Source organism: Equus caballus, chromosome 10, assembly GCF_041296265.1.
Source record: "Equus caballus isolate H_3958 breed thoroughbred chromosome 10, TB-T2T, whole genome shotgun sequence".
NCBI lineage: Eukaryota > Metazoa > Chordata > Mammalia > Perissodactyla > Equidae > Equus > Equus caballus.
In genome coordinates this window covers 54,233,178-54,257,061 of record NC_091693.1, presented here as the reverse complement: position 1 = coordinate 54,257,061, position 23,884 = coordinate 54,233,178, and the positions used below count along the sequence as shown (strand labels likewise).

The 23,884-nt window shown below is 35.0% G+C and overlaps 1 long non-coding RNA gene across 1 annotated transcript in view; it reads left to right on the top strand.

The window, feature by feature from the left end:
* Window positions 1–20,974: 20,974 nt before the first annotated feature.
* The window catches only part of LOC138915798 (uncharacterized), a 42,480-nt gene continuing 39,570 nt past the window's right edge, over window positions 20,975–23,884 (top strand). Inside the window, exon 1 of the long non-coding RNA XR_011422087.1 lies at window positions 20,975–21,466. This is a non-coding gene — a long non-coding RNA (uncharacterized lncRNA). The remainder of the gene's footprint in view (window positions 21,467–23,884) is intronic.

Genomic DNA, 23,884 nt, shown 5'->3' with positions numbered 1-23,884 from the left:
GAAAGACCAGGTCCCTACCTGTAAAGTGCTGACAGTCGAGTGAAGAAAACTGAAAACAAACAAACATAGAAAATTTCAAGTTATGAAAAGTGCTATCAAAGCCATTAAAAAAGAAAATGAGAGGAGAGAAAGGGTAAAGGGAATAGTGAGGGGAAGCAAATCTAAAGGCACCATTTGAAGGTGACTTGAAAGAAGTGACAGCAGAAGCCATGTACATAGCTGAATGAAGAACATTCCACACAGTAGAGAGAGAAACTTGAAAGACTGAATCAAAAAGAAGCTTCTGTCTGAGGAACCCAGGAGTGGATTTGCTGGATCATATGATAGTTCTATTAATTTTTTGAGGAAACTCCATATTGTCTTCCATAGTGGCTGCACCATTTTATGTTGCCACCAACAGCATACAAGTGTTCCCATTTCTCCACAGCCTCACTAACACTTGTTACGACTTTTTTTTCTTTTTTGATAATAGCCATCCTAACAGGTGTGAGGTGAGATCATTAGGGTTTTGATTTGCATTTCCCCAATGATTAGTGATGTTGAATATCTTTTCATATACTTGTTCTCCATTCAAATGTCTTCTTTGGAGAAATTCTACTCAAGTCCTTTACCCATTTTTTAACTAATTTAATGTTTTTTGGCTGTTGAGTTGTAGGAGTTCCTTATATATTTTCCAAATTAACCCTTTGTCGCATAGGTGGTTTGCAAATATTTTCTCCCATGCTATAGATTGCCTTTTCATTCTGTTATTTCCTTTGCTCTGCAGAAGCTTTTTAGTTTAATGTAGTCCCATTTGTCTATTTTTATTTTGTTGCTTGTGCTTTTGTTATCATCTCCAGAGGAAAGAGGAAGAGCAAGAGAAGAAATCTTTTGGAGGTAATGGATATATTACTTTGATTATGTTGGTGGTCTCACAGGAATATGCATATGCAAGAACTTATCAAAATATATACATTAAGTATGTGCAGAGTTTGTATGTTAAGCTTCAATAAAGCTGAAAAATATTTTGGCATTTCCTATGAGCAAGTATCTATAAATATTATAAATATAAAAAAAATTGTAATATAATTATAACTACAATAATATTTGGGCATGGTTCTTAAATTTGTTTGTAGATGGACTGGTAGATTTAACTAGAAGGCGATGTATGGGTGGAAATGATAAATGCCTTAATAGCATAGAAAAAAAAAAACCCAGCAAGTGATAGGAGTTTGGAGAATGGAGAGATATCTTTTGAGACTTACAAGAGCAAGTTTCACAGAGGAGTTTGCATTTGAGTCATTTAAAATGAGTAGGATTTTAATCAGTTGAGTTATTCAGGGAAAGCATTAGGGGGAAGTAATTGCTTCAGAAAAAAATTAGGACTCTAAAAACCACAGAGACAGCAGTAAGTCCAGTTTGGTTGAAGCAGAGGGCATATATGTATTGACGGGTAGCTGGAGCCAAAACTAGAGACGTGAGCTGAGGTCATAATGTAAATTACCTAAAATGCCCATTGAAATTATTAAGCAGACATTAAAAGAATGCTCTTAAAAAGTAAGTAGCAGCATGGAAATCTTCATTGTATAATGTTGCATGAAAAAGATAGCATTCAAAATTGTATCTATCCCATGAATTCAACTATTCAAATATATTAAGTAAATGGAGTAAAGCAGTGGCTTTAAGAATTAAAAATTGTGTCAGGATGATACCCAAAGCTTATTTTTTATATCTCTATGTTATACACATTGCATGTCACTAACATCAACAAATAATGTTACTTATATGAGTCTAAAAATGAAATTGCAAAAGAAAGGGAATTAAGCAACAATAATTAAAAAGACTGAGAATGACTAAGCAGTCATTTCTTCCAGGTACATACTGAACATCTACTAAATACCAGGGATTGTGCTAGACACTAGTAACACAAAAATCAATTATATATAGCCTCTGCTGTCAAGTCTTCCAGTGAGAGGGGCTAACAAGTAAGCCAAGGTTACTTTTCCCTGTGACAAGAGCTGGGTTTGCAGGAAACCCACTATGTTCTGGAAGCACACAGCAGTGTCAAAAAGCTGCATTAGGGATTAAGCAGTGCATTGCAAATATCGATGTACAGAAGAATCACCTGGGTATCTTAAATGCTCATCCTGATTCAGTACATGTGTGTATCCTTTGATTCTGCATTTCTATCAAGTCTCAGGTGATGCTAATACTACCATCCACGAGTAACATTAGGGTATAGAAAGCAGTTCTAGAGAATATAACAGTTCTGATGAGATTTGAAGAATTACAAATAAAGAAGGTGGGAGGGGGTTAATTAGGTCTTCCAATATCCCAATTTCAGTGTTTAAAATTGTTTTTGATATATTAACTAGTAATATCTGGGCATAATGAATAGCATCTGTCTCTACAGCAGAAACAACTAAAGAATGTCAAAAAATATGTGATTGAACAGTTTAGGAAGAACCAAATCTATAATCAAGATAACCTAGATATAGCCCAGGAATGGTAAGTAATTTTAACTTGGTAGATGAGAATCTGATCATTTTATTTTACATATTTGGAGAAGCACTGTGTGAAAGGAGAACGTTTTATCCACTGGAAAAGTACTTCTCAGTCTTTTCAATTATTGTAATCTGGGGCAATTTTAAATAATATATATCCCAGCCCCAACTTGGATCAATTAAATCCAATTCTATAGTTGAATCCAGTCATCAATATTCTTGAATACTCCTCAGATGATTCAGATGTACAACTGGGGTGGAGAAGACTGATGGAAAGGTGAAAAAAATAAAGAATCAGAGGTTGGCAGAATTGAATAAAAATACTAACCAAGGGAAGGAGGGCCTCAACACATGAAGCTGCATAGATCAAGCTCTCAGCCCTGTAAAAGAAAAATTGCACTGGATGAAAAATAAGCAAGGGAGATTTCATTTAAGGCTATTGCAGTAGAGGAGAGAGATTGAATTCAACTCTGCTGAAACAAAATGCGGAAGCGTTTTCAGGTGCTGGGGTGAGCTGTGGAAAAGTAGTGGAGGACATTAGTGGGGAGGTTGGTCAATGTGATTAGGCCATCTGTGTTTGCTCTTTGGCGCTTATCAAAGTTAGGCTTCTATCCTCCCACACAGGCTGAGAGAAAGGGGCGATATCTTGATGATTACGTTTCAAAGGAATGGCTCCCAGGTCCTTGAGAAAGACATTTCTGGGTTGTGGAAGATTTACATCTCAATGGAGCTGAGAAAGATTTCTACAACTGAAAATTTTCTAGAGTAAGTGCTCTAAGAAAAGGGAGGCCAGGGGCCTCTCCTCAGAAAGAAATCTGTCAAAAGGTTAGTCAAGCTGGGGAGAATGTTGAGGCCTTTGGCGTCAGCCCTCATGCACTGGACTCAAGGCCCACTCTTTTCCAGTCCTATGGTCACTAAACTTTTGGTTGAAATTTGGCTTCTTGTGGACACCTGTTTAGAGGGAATGTACAGCCAGGTCAAATAGACCATTCTAGACTTCCACGCAACAGGTCAGTGTTAACTCAAAGTGAATTGTAAATTCCTGAAAAAAATGGTCTTATCTGATTCTCTAGTATCATGAGGCTTATAGGTTGATCAATGTACAGCACTCTATTTATCAATGTTTCAGCCTCTTAATTTAAGAAATTTGCATTAAAATTCTTTTAAGATGCAAGAACAACAAAATACTATTAAAGCATAGCTTAACAATGAACACACTGTGAACTAGTATGAGTTAGATTAAATTATCTTCAACATAGCAACACATTCTATACATTTATAGTAAAGAGAGAGAGTTCTAGTAGTTACCATTGGCTAGTCTTTTTCTACATGCATTATAAGACAATTTGGTTAACATTGCAAAAAAAACAATTTTGAGATTGTGTCATTAGTATCATCTTTATTTAATAAATGAGGAAAATGAGACACATGTGTTAAAACTTTCCCAAGTCATAGGGACTAGCTTAAAGTTGCTCACTTTGAAACCCCAGTATTCTACACCACCTGATAATGTTGTTTCAAGAACTCATTCTATTTTTGTGTCTGCTTTTCCCTTTCAGGTAGCCTTAAAAGAATTTATTTTTCTTACAGAACCAGTGAAGCATGTACTTCCAGTCTACCTTTCAAACTGCTGTTTTGCTCCTCTCTATTGTTTATACCACATTCCCAAGGCACAGTCCATTTTTATTGTTATTTTGCCCCATAATTTTGTTACTGTTGATTCTAGCCCCAGATTTCTCTACTTGCCCCTCTCTGTTAATCCATTTCTGCTATGCCTGGTAGAATTATCATCATTTTATCCGTTTTTCACTTTATTTTGAAGCCTGGATTTCTACAAATAATGTACCTGTGAGATGTAAGGAGCCACTTGTCTTTCTCTCCTGATTGCATGTAAGTAAAAGAAGGCAACTGCTTGCAACCACAGGTCACTCCCCAAATATTGTTTTAATTCTCACAAAAATCTCCTCTTTGGTACCTAGCATGTAATTTTCCTATCTTTACTTTCATTATGTACATAGCACCCACATCGTTTTAACTTGCACATGCCTTGAGCACCTGGTACAGCTTTCCTCTTCAGATTCTCATTTTCATATTTGCCATTCTAAAACAGGGTTTTGATTGCACTAGGGAAAGATTTTCATTGCAAGAGGGAACAGGAGTCTTTCAGTGCATTTTCTTCCTTTCTCCTGACATTCTGGACTGTGGACTCTTGGGAAGAGAAGTGGTTCAGCTATTGGAACTGAACACATTTAAACAAACATGCTGTAATGTTTTGACCTTCTGGTTCCTGGTTTGAAGTGTGTGTTCCAAACAAGGGACTGTATTTACCATTGCTCTAAGAGTAAGATCTTGTTCCTGTTGACATTAGGATAGGATGCAGTGGTTACACTTCAAGAGAATTGTGTTCCCAATTGCAAAGCCTTGGGGGAACTTAACTGAACATTGAGAGATTTTTGTTGTTAGCAGGATGGATTTATAGGAACACTGCTCAAATCAAAGTCTATAAGAAGTTAGGACTTTTTAGAAAGAAGAATATAGTTTAGAATTAAAGCAAATGAATGAAGTCATCTAGATATCCACATGGTAATCTTTATTTACAAGTTTAAATGTGCTATCATTTTTATATCATAGTTATATGACTGACCTGCTCTCAGAAAGCCATCACATTTGAATTTTCTAGGAGTGAGGATGAGCTGACTAAACTGTCCATATTCTTACCCAGACCCTCTTTTAACCCACATGAAAATGTAAGTGAACAGGGCTGGTTTGGGCTATCGTCACTGGGAGTGATGTTGGTAGTAAATACATGTAAAGTTAAAGAGAAAGAAAACTGTGAATTAATGAGAAGTAGACCCTTAGAAGGAATTAAAATGAGATGCTGTCCTTTTCTTGTTGAAATCAATAATTAGGCCAATGGAGAACAATAAGAAGTCAAAGTAGTCCCTCCAGAATACCCAGTGCAATCTCTTTGTAAGTTAACTGTTATTAAAGCACTATTTGGGCATCCACTGAGAGGAAGGCAGGATTACCATTGGTGGATGACACACAGTGATTTTGTTTGGTTTCTTCACAAAACATGGGAGGTTTGTTTGTTTATTTAGCACTGTTAAATAAACTGCAAATTTACAGTGTTAAATATCTACGCCCATGTTTCAGTATTAAAAGAGTGTAGGCTGGCTTTTGAAGTCAGATATAAGAGGGTTTAAGTGCTAGCTTTCCTTAATTATTGTTAGGCATCATGTTATTATTATGTGTACTAAAAGTATTAGAGCGTATTGGATGATGAGCTGTTCCTGTGACATATGGCAGACAAACCCAGAAGTATGAGAAAGGGGAGTATATTACCACAAGCAGTATTATTGAGCTAGTGACTAGAAGGAAGTATCTGGTCTGAGAGTGATGGTAGGGATGATACTACCTGTGAAATAAATGGAAACTACTTGATCCAAATCAGCAAACACTGAATCCTCCTCTCAGAAGTAGCATGCTGTGCTTGAGTTTAAATATGAACAAGTTGATTTCATTCATAGATTGTCAATGGGCTCTAAATGGATGCACAACGTTCAAAAGATTTAAACCTAAGGGTGTCACTGTGTTTGCCTACTATCAATGTGACTAGCCTGTTAGGAAAATGTTTAGTAGAATAAATGAAATAATTTGTAACTCATTTCAATCATTTTCCTCACAGCCAACACTTCTGGATAGAAGGGCAGGGGAGATGAATCTGAATTTCAAACTGGAAAAGCTGGAAGGAGCAACAAGCTCCAAGACCCTGAGCCAACAGGGATTAAAATCAGAGAGTGAGCTGAGAGGATCATAGGGGCCCTGTGGACTGCTTCAGAGAAGAGCAAAAGCCTGAGATGGCCAGAGGGCGAGACAGCTGGTAACTGGGAGAAGTGGAAGGAGAGCCATATGGATAATCAAAAGCACCCTTTCCCAAAGTCCTTGGCTTCAACACGAAATCAGGATGTAGCCAAAGGCTCTGGGGAGCCCATCTGCAAGCAGCTAGGCTTGTGTTTGTGTGTGTGAGAGGGTCTATGTACTATAAGCAGAAAAATAGGCTGCTTATTGGGTCATTTCACTTCGCTTTCCTGTCACACTTCAAGTTAAGAAATCAGCAATTAAAAACCATAGGCTTTCCACAGATAGAAGTAAGGTGCTTTAAAATGAGTCATTGAGAAACAAGTATTTCTCAGTGGAGACTTAAAAAAACAAGTAAGCTTCAAGGTGACGTGACTTCATCTGCTAGGACATGGGTCTGGGAGAGTGAGTTGGTTGAGAACGGTTTTCTGAGGCACTTTAGACTGCATTGTACTGATGTCATCTCTGTAAACCTAGATCACATCACAAGAGACATAGTTGCCAGAAGCATGGATGCCAGGTATAGAAAGAGGAGGTACATGTGGTAGGGGTGGGAAAGAAGAGAGGGAAAGGAGTCAGAGAGACAGAGAGAGTGACTATACTTATCTTTGTCTGAATTTGATCTCTTGCTTAAAGTAGATATGGAGCGAAGAAAAAGAAAATGACACCAGCTTTTCTTTTAGCTAGTTTTTCACTTATAGCTCAATATTAAATGCAGAAAAAAAGGTAAAATTGGAAGTAACTGACTATTAAAAATTGGAAAGGTGTGCTATGTTAAGAATACAGGCAGTATTATTGGGCCAGGTAGGTTCAATTCAATGCAATTTCCTTTTCCTCTGTAGTTTCCCTCATGCCATCTTGAAAATGCATGCCTTATCATGCCAAAGGACTTCACAGTAATGATTTTAAGTTAGTAGTTCATAATGCAAAAAGTGCTCTGCAGTGTTTTATAAGAGCCAAGAATTTGTGACAAAAATAGCAAGCAGTTTTTATGATGACACAGATAGAAGATACCTCCCTTTCCTCATCTATAAAATGATGATAATACAGACTTTATAGAGTTAGCATGAGAATTAAGTGAGAATATGTGTACAAGTATGTATATAGCCAGCCCTGGTGGTCTGGTGGTTAAGATTCAGTGCTTTCACCAAGTGGCCTGAGTTCATTTTCTGGTCAAGAAACCACACCACCCATATTTTGGTTGTCATACTGTGGTGGCTGCGTGTTGTTGTGATCCTGAAAGCCATGCCACCAGTATTTCAAATACCTGCAGGGTCACCTATGGTGGACAGATTTCAGCAGAACTTCCAGACTAAAACATATTAGAAAGAAGGACCTGGCCTCCCACTTACGAAAAAATTGCCCATGAAAACCCTATGAATAGCAGTGAAGCATTATCTCATATAGCACCAGAAGGTGAGAAGATGGAGCAAAGAGACCCGGCAGGGTTCCGCTCTGCTGTACACAGGGGCGCTAGGAGTTGGAACTACTTGACAGTACTAAAAACAATGATGTATATATAAAGATATGTATATATAAATAATATATAATTTTGAACAATGTCTGCCTGACACATATTAAGATCTTGGTAGAAGTGATTATCTTTCTAAACTATAAGTTTCCATGTAGGGGAGAGTGCCCTTGTTGCTGACTGCTTTATCCCAAGTGCCAAAAGTACCAAACATATAATAGTGCTCACTAAATATTCATTAAATAAATTAATATTAAATTGAGGACATGTCTAGAAATTATGTGACAATTTTGCAAATGTTTTATTCTACTTAGTGACTGTACTGAGTTTTTAATTTGAGAAATAAGACTAATACCAACAGTTCAACTTCTTATATAATTAATAAAACACTTTAGTGATCACTTAAAGAAATTTCTATGTAAAATTTTAGGATACAATGTTAAAATAATGCAAAAGGATTATTTATAATAGATTGTTATTTGTTATTTTAAGTACTCAAATTAAATTTTTCTCTTTGCACAAATATAACAAAGAGTTAACACTTCTATTATAGTCAGCAAAGAACAAACTACAAACTTGTTTACAATCTAGTGTTTTGATTACAATAATAAACACTGTAGATATAATAGAAAATTAGTATAGGTATCTATAAACTATATATAGCAAAAATTTTAATTAATTAACTTTTTCAGTATTTACATGACGTTTTTTATTATACTGTTATAATTTTAATAGTAATTCTAGGTAATATCTATAGTATTTTACCTACATTAAATTGGTAGAAGTAATTAAATTACCTAGTAGAATATTTTAAGCAAACTGAAATAGTCTTCTGTTTAAAAGTGAACTTTTAACTAACTATAAGAAAGTTGTGCTTCTTTTACAGATGCATATATAACTTGAGTATTACATGATTGATTATTAGTCTATTCCCTTAATATTTTAGTGTTACACAATGAAAACATTAATAATTAATTTTTGGAGAAATTAACATGTTTAATGGAAGCTTCATCTACGAGACAATATAGGGTAAGTGGCATGAAATGATTGCTTCCACCAAAATAAATAAATTAAAAAAGCTGGACAAATACATAAGGCAATTATTTTCAGACATTGAACAATAGGCACCTTGAGACAATGATCCCTGAAAAGGGGGAGCTCACAAGCTGAGGCACTCAGTCCCTGAACCTTTGCACTCTAGGACAATTTTCCAATTTTTTGTCAAGAACTTGAGCCTAAGAAAAGCACAATGATCCCTCTGAGCTGAGAAAGCAGAGAGCAGAGCTTAGAGCATTAGAAGCAGCTGAAATATAAGACATGCGAGCTCAGGGTACCAGACAGGGGAAGTTGAGAAGAGCTGGACTACAAAAAATTTATCTTTGAGTTCTCAACTGACAGTTGGGCTGCACACATACTAGGAGAGACTCAACTATTGTAGAGATGGGAGCAGAAGAGAAACACTAGGATTTGAGCAATGCTGGGAGATAGTGGAGGTCTGTCCCAGAAAGAGCAGAGAATTGATACCCCCAGGAATTCAGCTCAGACGACAGAAAGATCGTGCATTAGGAGTAAGAACTGTTCCTTACAGTAAGGTCTAATCCAGTTATACCACAAAAATTCCTAAAAGCAAGCCCAATAGGATCCACAGTGAAGATAGATTTGAGGGTGTGTGCTAAAAAGGCTAAGGGGTTTGATAAACACCTTGTATTTTCCTCAGATCCACCCTAAAAGGCGTTAAAAATAAGCCTAAACATGCATAAGGTGATCAACCAATAATATAACCGCCTATTTAAGGAAAAAAGGCAACATTCTTTAAAGATAGATAACATAGTCCACGATCTTTATATCATTGTCAATATCACATGTACAGCCAAAAATTAGTAGATATCCAAAAAAAAAAAAAAAAAAAAGGAAAAAAGAAAATTTGACCCTGTGACCCACAAACAAGAAAAAAGCAGAAATTGATTTTGAAGAGATCTTGATATTGGACTTAGCAAACAAAGGCTTTAAAATATATCGAGGGGAAAATATGTTGAAAACTCAAAAGAAAATATGGACTTAATGAGTAAACAGAGCAATTCAGCAAAGAAATGGGATCTATAAAATGGAGCCTCGTGGAAATTTTAGAACTAAAATAACTGAAATGAAAAATTCAGTGGATGGGCTTATCAATAGTAGAGCAATGGGGAAGGACAGGCCAATAAAGTTACAGACAATCTAGTAGAAACAATCCAATTTGAAAAACGAAGAGCAACAAAGGTTGAATAAAAAGTGAAAGAATCTGGAGGACCTGTAGAACAATATTAAAAATTTGAACCTACGTATAATTAAGTCTCAGAAGGAGAAAAGAATAAAAATGAGTAGAAAAATATTTGAAGAAATAATGGCCCCGTTTTCCAAATTTGATGAAGACATCAATTTATAGATTCAAAATGTTCAAAGAACATTAAGCAGGGTAAATACAAAGAAACTTACATTTAGACACATTATATTCAACTGTTAAAATCAGAAGAAAGTTAGAAGAAAACTTTAAAAGCAGCTAGGAAGAAAAAAAAAATATTGCATCAAAGGAAAAAGAAATTTAAATGGCACTTCACATTCAATAGAGGATAAATGGATTTGGGGGGACATCTTTAAGTACTGAAAAAAAGCCTGTCAATACAGAATTATATGTCCAGTGAATTTAAGAGTAAAACAAGATCTTTTCCAGATAAATCCTGAAAGGCTTCACTAATATTAAGACTCCACTACTTCAAACAATAAAAGATTTTCTTCAGACTGAAAGAAAAGGATGTTAGATGGAAACTCAGATCTGTAGGATTGGAAATGGCAACTAAGTTTGTAAATATAAAAGTGTATTTTTTTTAGTTCTTCTCCGAGGCTCAGAAAAGAAAACTGGCTGCATAAGGAAAGAAAATTGTATATTGTGGTCATGATAAAGACATTATATTTATATATGTGTATATGCATATATATTTATATATGTATATATATGTAAATACATAATATGTAGATACACAATAACAATAGCGCAAAGAGTAAGACAGAGTAAACAGGATTGTACTTTTGTTAACTTGTTGCATTTGTTGCACACACTATTCATCAGCTTGAGCTAACTGACATTACACACTACTATACCCAACAGTTGAAGAATAAACATCCTTTTCAAATGTACATGGAAGACTCACCATTATGTGCTGCACCATACAAATCTTCAAAAACAATAAATCTTACAGAGTATGTTCTTTAAGAACAATGAAACTAAATTAAAATAAGAAAATCCTCAAATATTTTCGAATATTTCTACATACTCCATAGGTCAAATAAGAAATCATAAGGGAAATTTAAAAATATACTTTGAACTGAAAGCAAATGAAAGCACAAGTTACCAATATTTGTAAGGATATAGCTACAGTGGTGCTTGCAGGGAAATAACAATGAGCTAAGTTTATGAACTGAGAAAATAGAAGAGGAAATTAAAACCAAAGTAATTAAAAGAAAAGAAAGAAAATAACAGAAATATTTGAAATAGAAATTGTTGAAAAATACAGCTTACTAAGACTTATTCCATAAGAAATAGAAAATCTGAATGGCCTGGCATCAAATAAGTAATTTAATTTGTAATAAAAATATTCTCACAAATAAAATGTTAGGCCCAGACAGTTTAATAAATTTTATCAATAACTTAAGGGAGAAATATTACTAATCTTACACAAACTCTTCCAGACAATAGATAAGGAGACAATGCCTCCTGACATATTTTGTGAGGCTAACATAACCCTGGTACTAAACCTGATAAAAATATTTCTATACACCTTTATATCTGTATCTGTTTATCTATATCAACCTAGAGACTACTACCCATCACGAGCATGTATGTAAAAAATTTCAACAAAATTTTAGCAAATCCTATTGGCAGTATATCAAAAGGATGATAAATAATGACCAAGTGAATAGAAAATTACTTCAACATTTAAAATTAGTCATAATTAAATGAAAAAAAAAAACAGCATCAAAAAGAAAAAGGAGTAAAATTATAAGATAATTTCAGCAACAGCATAAAAATTATTTAACAAAATTAAACACATCTTTATGCTGAAAAATCAGGAAACTAGGAATAGAAAGGCATACCCTTAATTTATAAGAAACACATGTAAAACCTTTATAGTTAACATCTTAATTTATGGCAAAATATTGAATTCTTTCTCTTTAAAATCAGAAACAAGACAAAAATGTCTGCACTTTACAGTTTTACTACATATTGTATTGAAGTCTCTAGCCAGGGCCATAAGGCAAGAAAAGAAATAAAAGTCATAAATATTAAAAGGAAAGAAGTAATGTTCTCTTTGTTGGCAGAAGAAATGACAGTCTACATAGAAAATCCTAAGAAAAAACTAAAAACAGTTATTAGAACCATTAGATGAATTTAACAGACTCAGGATACAAAGTCAATATAGAAAAATAAATTGTATATTTTATGTATTAGCAAAGAAACATTAAAAAACTAGTTTAAAATGCCATTAAAAACATAAACTACTTAGAATTAACTCTGATTAAAGATGTGTAAGAAATTCTACACTGAAAAATACAAAATAGTGCTGTGAAAAACTCAAGTAATATTGAAATAAATGAGCATAATTCATGCATATGTATTGGAAACACAATATTGTTAAGATGACATCATCCCCAAATTAACATATAGATTCGGCATAATTGCAAACAAAATTCTAGAAGGCTGTTTTCTAGATTTTGTTATGTTAAAATAAAATTCACCTGCAAATGAAAAGAATTAAAATGATAAAACAACTGTAAAAAGCAAGCCTAGCTGAGGTTTTCACAATAGGGTATTAAATTTTACTATAAAGCTACAATAATCAAGAGGGTATTGTTCTAAGTATAGGCTTATACATCAATAGAAAGAAGAGAGAGACAAGAAATAAGTGTTTACCTTCGTGATCAATTGATTTCCTACAAATATTCCAAGGTAATTCGCTGAGGAAGGGGCAATCTCTTCAACAGTGGTGCTGGGTCAACTGTATAATGCTATGAAAAATGTAGCTCAAATTCTGACCTCATACCTCATGTAGAATTTAGTTGAAAATGAATCATGTAGCTAAACGTAAAATCTAAAACCTAGGGGGGGAAAAAAAACCTTACAACCTGGAGGTAGACTCAGATTTTCAGATAATACTTAAACCACAAGGACTATAAAAAAATTGATAAAAAGAACTTCACACATATTTAAATCTTTTGTTTTTTAAAAAAAGTCACTTAAAAATTGAAAGGTAAAGCACAGGCTGGGAAAACCATTTCTCATACACTTATCTGACCCAGACTTTGTGTTTAAAATATGTAAAGAAATTTTACAATCCCATACTTAGAAGAAAATCACCCACATAAGAAAAACAGCCAAAATACTTGAATAATTTCTCAAAACAAGATATATGACAGTAAATAATTATATGAGGAAAAATCACTCAACTAGGAAAAACAGACAAAAGAGAAGATATATGGTGTCTAATAATCACATGGAAAGATTAACCATTAAGGATATACAAATTTAAATCACAATATGACACAAAACAGCATTTCACATACACATTAGAATGGCCAAAGTTAAAAAGATGTGCAATACAGGAGCTGGCCCAGTAGCATAGTAGTTAGGTTCTTGTGCTCCACTTGGGCAGCCCAGGGGTTCCCAGGTTCAGATCCCAGGCATGGACCTACACATCTGCTCATCAAGCCATGCTGTGGCAGCGTCCCACATACAAGGCAGAGGAGGATTGGCACAGATTATTAGCTCAGGGACAATATTCCTTAAGCAAAAAGAGGGAGATTGGCAACAAATGTTAGCTCAAGTCCAATCTTCCTCACCAAAAACAAAAACAAAAACACCAGGTGGACAATACCAAGTGGTTCTGAGGATCAGAAGAAGGGGAAGTTCTCATATATGGCTGGCAGAGGCATAAAATATTAAAACCACTTTGGAAAACGGTTTGGCAGTTTCTTACAAAAGTTAGCACCCACTTACCATTGACTCAGCAATTCCGCCAAAGACAGTAAAAAAATATATGTCTACACAAATACTTGTGTTCCTAACAGCTCATTCATAATAAATCAAAAGGTGAAAACAGTCTAAATGTTCATCATCGAAGGAAATGGTAACATATTGTGTTATACTCATACAATGGAATACTACTTATCAATTAAAAAGGAACAAAATACTTAAAGGCAACACCATGTATTAATCATACACACAAAAAAGCATTTTGATGAGTGAAAAAGGTCAGCTTTCAGTACATATGTTAGGATTACGTTTATAGAAAATTTAAGAATAGTCAAAAGTAACTCAACATGATAGAATCAGATCAGCATTTACTAGGTTAGAGAATGGGGAGTGTTAATTGCAAAAGACGCCTAATGAAACTTTTGAGGCTGATGGAAGCCTGGTATCTTGGATGGGGTGGTAACTTTATGGTTGTATATTTGTCAAAACTCTTCAAATTTTGCGCATAACGTGCATATATTTTCTTATATGTAAATAAAACTTGTTTGCAAATCAAGAAACATACACGTTTGCATTTGTGTGTTACTCGTTGTACGCCCCCCCCCCCCCACACACACACTTTGGTTTTGCTTCTAAGATATATACATATTAATGTTACAATTTTATGCTCATTCCAGGAGAACTTAATTTTTTATTAAAGGCTGGCTGTGTGCTCAACTCTCTTGCCACTCTTCTACTCTTCATAGGAAAAGGTATATTCCCCCCATTTTACCAGTGATCTCTACTATAAACAAACACAATATAAGACATAATATAAGGCAGTTAGGCAATGATGAATTATGAGCATAAAAAAGAAAAAAAAGAAACTCCAGGTACAGGGATAGAGTGATGGGTGTGCAATTTTAGACAGTGCAGTCAGGAAAGTGCTCTCTGAGGAGGTGATTTTCATCTCTAAGACCCGAACATGAGTCCAAGCAGGGTGATATCTGGGGCAAGAGTGTTCCAGCAAAAGGAAGAGCTTGTACAAGAGTCCTTGCACTACCAAAGCTTTCAGAGTATATGAAGTTACAAGTATGTTAAGACGAATAATACTCATACCAGTTTTCGAGGTCAGTTAATGATGTTGAAATAATTTTGGTTCATAGTGTGAGAGCTCATCAATACTAACATCAATTCCTTCTGATTCATATGGTTTCTGACCTTGAAGATCTCATTGATTTTTCATGTCATTACATTTGGATCAGGTCAATGTCATGTCCCTGAGAGCTAGAGCATTCTAGCAAAGATATAAATTGCCCTGGATTTTTTGGCTTTTAGAAAAATGTCTTCACAGAAAATGTGTGATTTTTCCTCTGTGCTCTGTGTATGGGCCTAACAGCCTGGGATATCTTGCTCTTCAAAGAATAACACAGTATTGTTATCCAAGGTGATTTCTTAATTCAATTAAAAACATTTATTGTGCCCAATATTTGTCAGTTTCTAAACTAGGCGCTTTATTTATAACAAGTCTTTGTGTATGTTTGTATACCCATATATACACACACAGATATAAATATATGTAATATATACACACACATAAATATAAACACATGCATATATTTTATATAAATACAAATATGTTATATTCATTTATACTTAAACATGTATATGTGTATATACATGTGTATATATATGAGTATATGTGTATATACATATATATATATTTAAACATGTATATGCATGTATATACATGTTTAAATATATACATATATCTGATGTATCTATATATACATTGCATAAACACATTTTATATATTTTATATACAGTCATGCCCCACATAACGATGTTTTGGTCAACAATGGACTGCATATATGACAGTGGTCCTGTAAGATTAGCACCACATAGCCTAAGCGTGTAGTAGGCTATAACATCTAGGTTTGTGTAAGTATACTCTATGATTTTCACACAATGACGAAATCTACTAACAATGCTTTTCTTAGAACATAGTCCCATCATTAAACAATGCATGACTGTAGAGCAAATATGTGTCTATATATGTGTATCAAATTTTATTAGTATTTATTAGTATTTATGTGTGCATATATGTATCATACACATGCATATAAGAATCCGTATCCATATAACATATATATTGTACAGATAAGAAAACCGAAACTCAAAGATATTAAATGATTTGCCTAAGGCCAAAGAAGAGTTGATTCCAAGGTCTACCTCCCAAATTTAGATTCACTGTATGTCAAGAACATAGACTGTAGTTGGGTACTGAAGACTTATATGAAGGTAGATGGAACATAAATTGGTGTCTGAATAGTGAGACAACCCCGCCACTTACTATATGCTTACCCTTTAAGTGAGCGGTTGTAGATACAATACCAAGTGTCTGCAGAGCTTTTGAAGAAATTATGTTTTATATGACAATATTTGATGTACACATATACAACAGTATATGTAGCCTTTGGCATGGAGGACTGCATTTATGAGATTGGGATTATTATATGAGGACTTTAGCTATAAATGTAGAAAAACTCCAGCTAGAAAGGCTCTTTGAATTGTGCTTGGCCAAAACACAAACTCTGAAAAACTCAAACGGATAAATCTTCCAAACATAGCCTGACATATAGACAATTTGCTTTATCGGTACTCCTATAAAAAAAAACAGGGAAATATATATATTGGTCTTACATAATTGAACTCCTAAAAGTAAGCCAGAGTGTATATGTACTTCAGCAAGCCATTATGTAGAGTGAAAATATTTGGGGGCAAGAAAGTTAATATTTTGAAAACTGGATAAAGAGAATATCATTTGACTTTAAGTTAGAACCCGTCCATCACTTGAAGCTCAGAAATTCCAGTGGAAGGAACGGAGGGGAGTTTTGAGGACTTGACAGTTTTTTTTTGTTTGTTTGTTTGTTTTTTAAAGATTTTATTTTTTCCTTTTTCTCCCCAAAGCCCCCCGGTACATAGTTGTGTATTCTTCGTTGTGGGTTCCTCTAGTTGTGGCATGTGGGACGCTGCCTCAGCGTGGTCTGACGAGCAGTGCCATGTCCGCGCCCAGGATTCGAACCGACGAAACACTGGGCCGCCTGCAGCGGAGCGCGCGAACGTAACCACTCGGCCACGGGGCCAGCCCCATGGACTTGACAGTTTTTGAAGCATAAAGATAAAATTAGATTAGAAAGACAGTATCAGTAATAAGCGCAGCAATAGTTTTGGGGTAATAATTATGGGCCAGGCCATGTTCTAAATTCTTTATATCAATTGACTAATCTGAGTCTCCTGATTAACAAATTTACGCAAATGTGGAACCTGACCACAGACAGGGTAGGTAACTTGCCCACGTTCATGCTAATGACAGAACTGACTTCAGAGCTTGGCCCCCTCATCAATGTGCTTTTGGACACGACTCCAAATTTTACACATAAGACAACATGAAGATTGCCTCTCCTGAGAACACTGTGCATAATGTCCAAACTCCCAAATTGTTCATAATAAATGAAATAGAGAATTGTGAAAAGCCATTATAATAATTTTGCTAAGACAATGATATTGATAAATTTGGTAATAATTAACCAAATAAGTTTTATAACTCTTTATAAGAAAAAGCAAAGCTTGGATTCTTTCTAAGAACATTCACTCAAGGGGAAATACAAGTGGAGATATGAGGGAGCATATAGCTTCCAAGCAACAGAGAAAAATGGGGTGCACAGTCACTGATGGACAGAAAGTAATTGTGGGTTCCAAGTTTCCAGTGAAGTCCTCATGTGACTCAGGCTATTATTTCTGACCCACAAATGTCTGTGAGATTGACTGTTGTATTACACATAGGTTTGTACTTATTTACAATACATTTTCACTTCACTTGAAAAATAAAACAAACACAACATCGTGTTCAGTCCTGCCTCTACCAATAGCTAGCTGAAGATCTGGGATATTATTTAATCGATATGAGCTTCAGTTTCATTACCTATATCAAGCCCTGCTTTATTGGTGTCATAGAATTGTTTGACTAACAGATAACATGTTGTCACTAACGCTTTAGAAATTTTATGTTCCTTACAGGATAGTGAGGAGAGTAAAAGGAAAGTTTGCTGATGCGTCTCTTCAACTTTGAGTGCAGGCAGGAAGAAAAAGCTTGTAACACTCGCCTTGTGACTGATGCCTATTTGTTTTCCATAAAATCTAAAAACAAACTGAAAATGTGTGCAATCAGAGCATCTAAAAGGAAGAAAATGAAGGGTTACACACACGTATGTCTTGGGGAGGACAGGGCACTTAGGCAGTATGTAGTTTGACTGGCAACCTGCTTTGACGAATAAAGCATTCAGCACAGGCATTTTCAAAGCTTTGGTTGAAACTGCAAAAAGCTTCCCCAAGCTATAAATTATTAAAGATATTAACTAAAAAGGGAGCATTATTTGCATTTTTAAATGTACTTATGGGTTTGTAATATTGGTTTATTCCTAGTTATAATTTAAAATATTTATTCATACTTAAACGCTTTATATCATGTTATCTCCACTTAATTGCATCCTATTTCCTGAACCAATGTTTCAGATATTTGAAAAGATTTTGTAAGGAACAATGCTGAAACATGAGGGGAAAATTATGTATAGAAATTATATGAACTTCAAAACTATTTTCTTCTCTATGAACAATCAGGAGACCCCCCAGCCTCTTTTAACAATGTATCTTCTTGTACTTTCTACTAAGTTACCTTGTCATAAATTTCATGCTTATTCTAATGCTTCTGTCACTTATCCTTATACTTTGTAGACCTCATTTACCATTTATGTTGCTATATTACAAACGTTATCAAGTTAGTTCAAGTCATCAAAACTATTCACTTTTTCAGTACAACTCTCTAATTTTCGTATAACCGACTTCTTATGGGGCAAGTTATCACAATTCATTACAATGTAAACTTGAAATTTCACAGGCATATTAGCATTTCACATCACAGGAACAAAATGATACCTGCTAAGTCAAGAAAATTTTTGGAGGAAAGACATCCTTTTGAGAAAAGAATTATGGATTTACTGCATTTATTGTATTTATTACAAATGTAAGTTAGTTACACTGTGAAATTATTGTTGCATTGAGCTCAACCGTCATCACACGTAGTACAGCTGCTCAGCCACCCTAAATAATCTGTGATTGCGAAAGCTGGACGTGCCTAACACACTATTCTGTGTTCAACTTGGACTCAAGGCTTCACAGGTGATGAAAAGGAAAATAATGATGGAGCCACTACTCTCCTTTACCTGTGGGTGGAAGCAAAACATTTGTTTTGAATCATCAACTGTCTATTTCACATATGGGCATTTATTTCTGTTTTTTTTTCTAATTCGTTTCTACAAGTTTTGATTGAAATGACAGATCTCATTATTTTGTGTTGCTTCTTCCTGATCTATCTTGATTGACTCCACTTAAGTGTGAAATATTTTTAAAAAACCACGTCAATTGATTTGCAAGTTTTTGTTTGCTTGTCTGTTTACTATAATAGGTAGTTATGAATCTTTTTTATGGACTATGAAACTCCATGTTTGAGTCTGGCTTTCTTCTCCCTTCTTTAATCATATTCAGTTGTGCCAGTATCTTGTGGTTTTTGTTGAGTGACACACACTTCTTAAGATTAGAGGTCATTGTATTATCAAAGAAGATAGGAAAAGCTACTGTTTTTCTAATATGCTGGTGATTAAAATGATTATAAAATATTCTTCTAGTTTGGAATACTACATATTTCCTATTATATTCAGCAGGAAGTATTAAAACTACAAACTTCCCAGGGCAGTGTTTCCTTTCAAGGGACACATTTTAAATCTTCGAGCCTAGGGAGAATGTTTGATAGGAGGAAAAGAAAAAAAATAATAGAGGAAAGTGTAGCTATATAAATTTGGAGAAGGATTTCCAGGCACTACTCAGACTAAAGTGGAAACAGTGCATGTCATATAGTAGTCACTCAATAAATATTTAATGAGTGAGGAAGGTTATAAAACCTTCTTATAACACAGAAGAAAGCATATATAGTCAACAGGCTTCTTGTAAAAGCTATTTTGAAGAAGGCCTGAGGAAGACTTATTTGCATTAAAAGCTAAGCAAGCTTCTGAACTTCCAGCATTTGCACAGATTTGTGCAATAGCAATGAGGTAGAGAACTAACCAGAACAGTGGTAAGAGAGTCAAGGGTGCGGTGTGTTTGAAGCAGCAAATTTCTGTAAATTAAAGACTGAGCTGTGAATGAGTTCAAACAGATTCTAAAGACTGTGGTTTGCAAATGAGTCTAGGGCATGAAAATGCTTTGCGTGATTTAGCCAATTTAGGCACCGCTTGGGAACTGGATTTGTAGAATTAGAAGAAGAGGACGTTAAGTACCCAGATGAAGTTGTATCCTGGTCACACCTGGCTTGCTTATGCCAAGGACAATGATATATGACAATTATACGACATTCTACTCATGGCCAACATGGATAAGGATACTCTCCCTCCAACTTTCCTCTACACGGAGCTCCTCGCAGAACCTACTGGCAAATCAGCATGGGCCTGTGAGTCGGAAACAGTCATCTCTGACCTACACATTCAATCACGAGAATGGATCTGAAGTTAATACTAAAACACATTTGTAGTTTTTCCTGTATCTTTTTGTAGTTTAGTTCATTTATGATTGTTGTGTGTGTGTATGCACTTAAATTAGACATTTAGTTCACCACATACAATTCATTTCATAACATTAAGTTCTGTAATTTTAAGTGAAAGATTTGTAACGAATCAAAAATTACTTCAGGGGCTATAAGCAGAAGTTATTGAACAGGGTGAATCTGATCAACAATTTAAATTATTACCTTTCTGTACAGATTGTGTTGAAGATAGCAAAGATAATATTTTGCAAATATTAAAGTATTCTTCTTTGATCCCCCTCCTTAGATACATTTTATTGATAACTCCCATCTCCTTATTTGGGAGGGCTCCTCAGGGCCCCAGAGCTAGTGAGGGGAGATAGCTGAGCTCAGAGCAAAGACATTTGCTTGAAAACCAACCTGTGTGGAGAGAGAGGAGCTACCAAATCCCTGTAGATCCCAGATCACATGTCATGGCCAAGCCAGGAAGAATACATGGTGTCTTTCAGCTGAATCTGAGGCTGGACTAGAAGAAGAAAGACACGAAAGGATAAAAGAGCAACCCACGCTTTCTCTTCCCAGGCATGGTGAAGAAAGCATTGTAAATAAATAAGGCAGATTGCAGAGTTCTTGTTCTTTTTTCGCCTTCATATGGTGACTAATCTTGAGAAAGGAAGGAGCTTTCTTTAGAAACTCATAGTTAATATGGCAAAGCCTGAAAGTAGAGGGTATTTTGCTGACTCCTTTTCCATTTATGATTCTGGAAAAAGATGCCCATAACCTGAGGTGCAGCCTCCCTGGAGCATCCTTGTTGGAACTGTGCAGTGAGCTGCAGGGCCCCTGAGACTGTTCTTCCCTCCGTTTCCTGTGAGATAAGGTGTCCAGAAGTCCTCACAGACTTGAAGACGGCGGAGAAGGTGGTCTAAGAGACGGATGAGGAGCTCCTCAGGATCACAACCCTGGCAGAGAGGATAAGTGACTGGAGAGCTGACGCCAAAAGAGAGGATCATCTTGATGCTGAGATCCAACAGGTCTGATCTCAGGATGACCCAGACAGCAAGACAGAAACTGGCCAGTGTTGCCTAAGAGTGTTTTCTGACCTTTAAGAAGTAATTTTAGTTCAATTCTTTATTAGTTCAGTCATGTACTATATGTGTCATAGTACCTACATATCCTTTTTTATAATTGTTTAACACAAAAATGGGATACTTTACAGATGAGATATAACTTTAGTGTACAAACAGAAAGAAGAAAAGTACATATGCAAAAATGGAGAAGCATTTGTGTGGTAATGTGTGAAAGAAAGAGGGCCTTAGCAAGGAAAAAGCAGATACAATGTTAGTAGTGTATTAATATTATCATTATCAATTAACATATCAATATAAAGATTTTATTCCTTCCTGGTGAAATTTTACATATTTGAAGAATGTAATTTCTTAAAGACTATATAAATAAAGGGGAATGTGGTCAAGTATAAGAAATTTCAGAAATGAAAGGTTTATATTAATGAATCATTTTTAAATCACGTCCAGGAGATTGCTTTGCTCTCCAGGCATCAAGAATGACAAAGCTATGGATTATCTGCAAAAGACTAGCTCATCACCATTCTGAATAAATACAGTAGAAGTAAATTGATTTTAAAATTTAAGAAGAATTTATTGAAAATGAACTGAGGGACATATTGAGGGAGACATTCTGAAATGTCCTTTTTTGATGGTCTTTAGAATATGATTTCATCCTTGGCATAGCTGAAGATGGCAGGAAAAGCTACAGATGCTGTAACGTTCATCCATGATTTGTAGAATCTTCAAAGATATTTCCTTATACATATTTATTGGATTCCTTGTTTCACATTCAGTCATTCTGTCACATGCCTACATAAGTCTATTGAACATGGCTATTGATTACAGTAAAAATGCTCATATTTAATTTTCTGAATATAGGGTTCTGTAAATTTTGTCTCACACACGTTCAGTCTAAATGTTAAGTCATTGCTTGGTTGCTTTTGATATAGAAGTCGATGCTTGATGTGAATTTGTGAATATACTGACGTTTTTTTCTCACAACTGATGGCATTATACAAAATTTGACATTAATCCTTGATATATGCTTATGTTAAGACATAACATCACTATTTTTCTACACCTGTTTGAGCAGGAAAAACATCCCAAAACTCATGCATTTTATAAATGTACCAGTCTTTGTTACATCAAATAGTTAGTAGTGATTTCTGGTAAAATTTTTAAATAATTCATATAGCCTCTTAGCTGAACAATTTATGCCTTCAACTGCTATTATATTTTTCCCCAAGAACCACAAAGCAATATACAGTCCTTTGTAAGCAAACATTCTGAAAATGTAACTCCTTTGTGAAATGGAAAGGTAATACAACAAGTCTTTATTTCATAAAGGGAGGGAACAAAGCACAGAAAGGTTATGTAATTTATGCATAGTTCACAACTAGGCATTGGGAGAGTCAAGAAGCCAGGCTATCTGCTTCTTCAAGCATGAACCAATACTGTCTCAACAAGCAAACTCAACATGGAATAAATCAGGAGCACAGACTCTCCCGTCTAAAATTTGTGATTTGGGTTCTAAAATGCCCTCCAGTAAAGCATAATTAAATCTTCAAATTCTTGAATGTAGTTCAGTTTCAGAATATAAGATGAGTTTAACTTTTTAGTTAAAAAAATGGACGTCTGAATTCACTTCATTATCACTTTGATGTGCAAAAATTATGGAGGAACTCTCTTCCAGGAAGACTTCAAGACTATGCTGTTTTTGAAACAATAATTCTCACTCCTACTCTTCCTTGAAATGAGACTGTCTTGACAGCCTGAGTGGGTGGAGTGGCAAAATAATGCTCATGAAGCCATGTAATACTTCAGGTAAAGATAGGAAATACGAAAAATATCCTGTTCAAGAGAATGCATATATATTCAAAGGACCTGCCATTTTTCAGACATTATATTTTTCAAATCACCTTTGTTCTGCTACCCACCTCCTTTCCTGAAGCAATGCCTGAGCTTTTTTTTTTTTTTTTTTTTGCCAAAGGCTAAATTGGAGTGGGAGAAAACAACCAGCTTCTCAGGAGGTCTTGAACTTGTGCCAGTTTGCCTGCATGACTATGCATGAGAGAAGGCAGAGAGATGACAGCACTGCTGTCAAACAAAACAATGTTCAGTGTCACGATCTCAGTCTGGTGGCATTCCTTTTCCTTTGGTGTGGATTAGAGTAACTAAAAACTATATGTAAAGCAAGAGTGGGATAAACTTTCAAATGCATACACCTAGATTTTTTTTCTTTTAATGTTGTGACTGACTTAGTTCCTGGGCCAACGCTTCTATCAAATCATTTTGAGCCCTTGGGTTGGAGTCTCAATAACATATGGGAGAAAGGATTAAGAAGATAAAATTTATATTTATAAGGTGAATTTTATCTTTATGAAA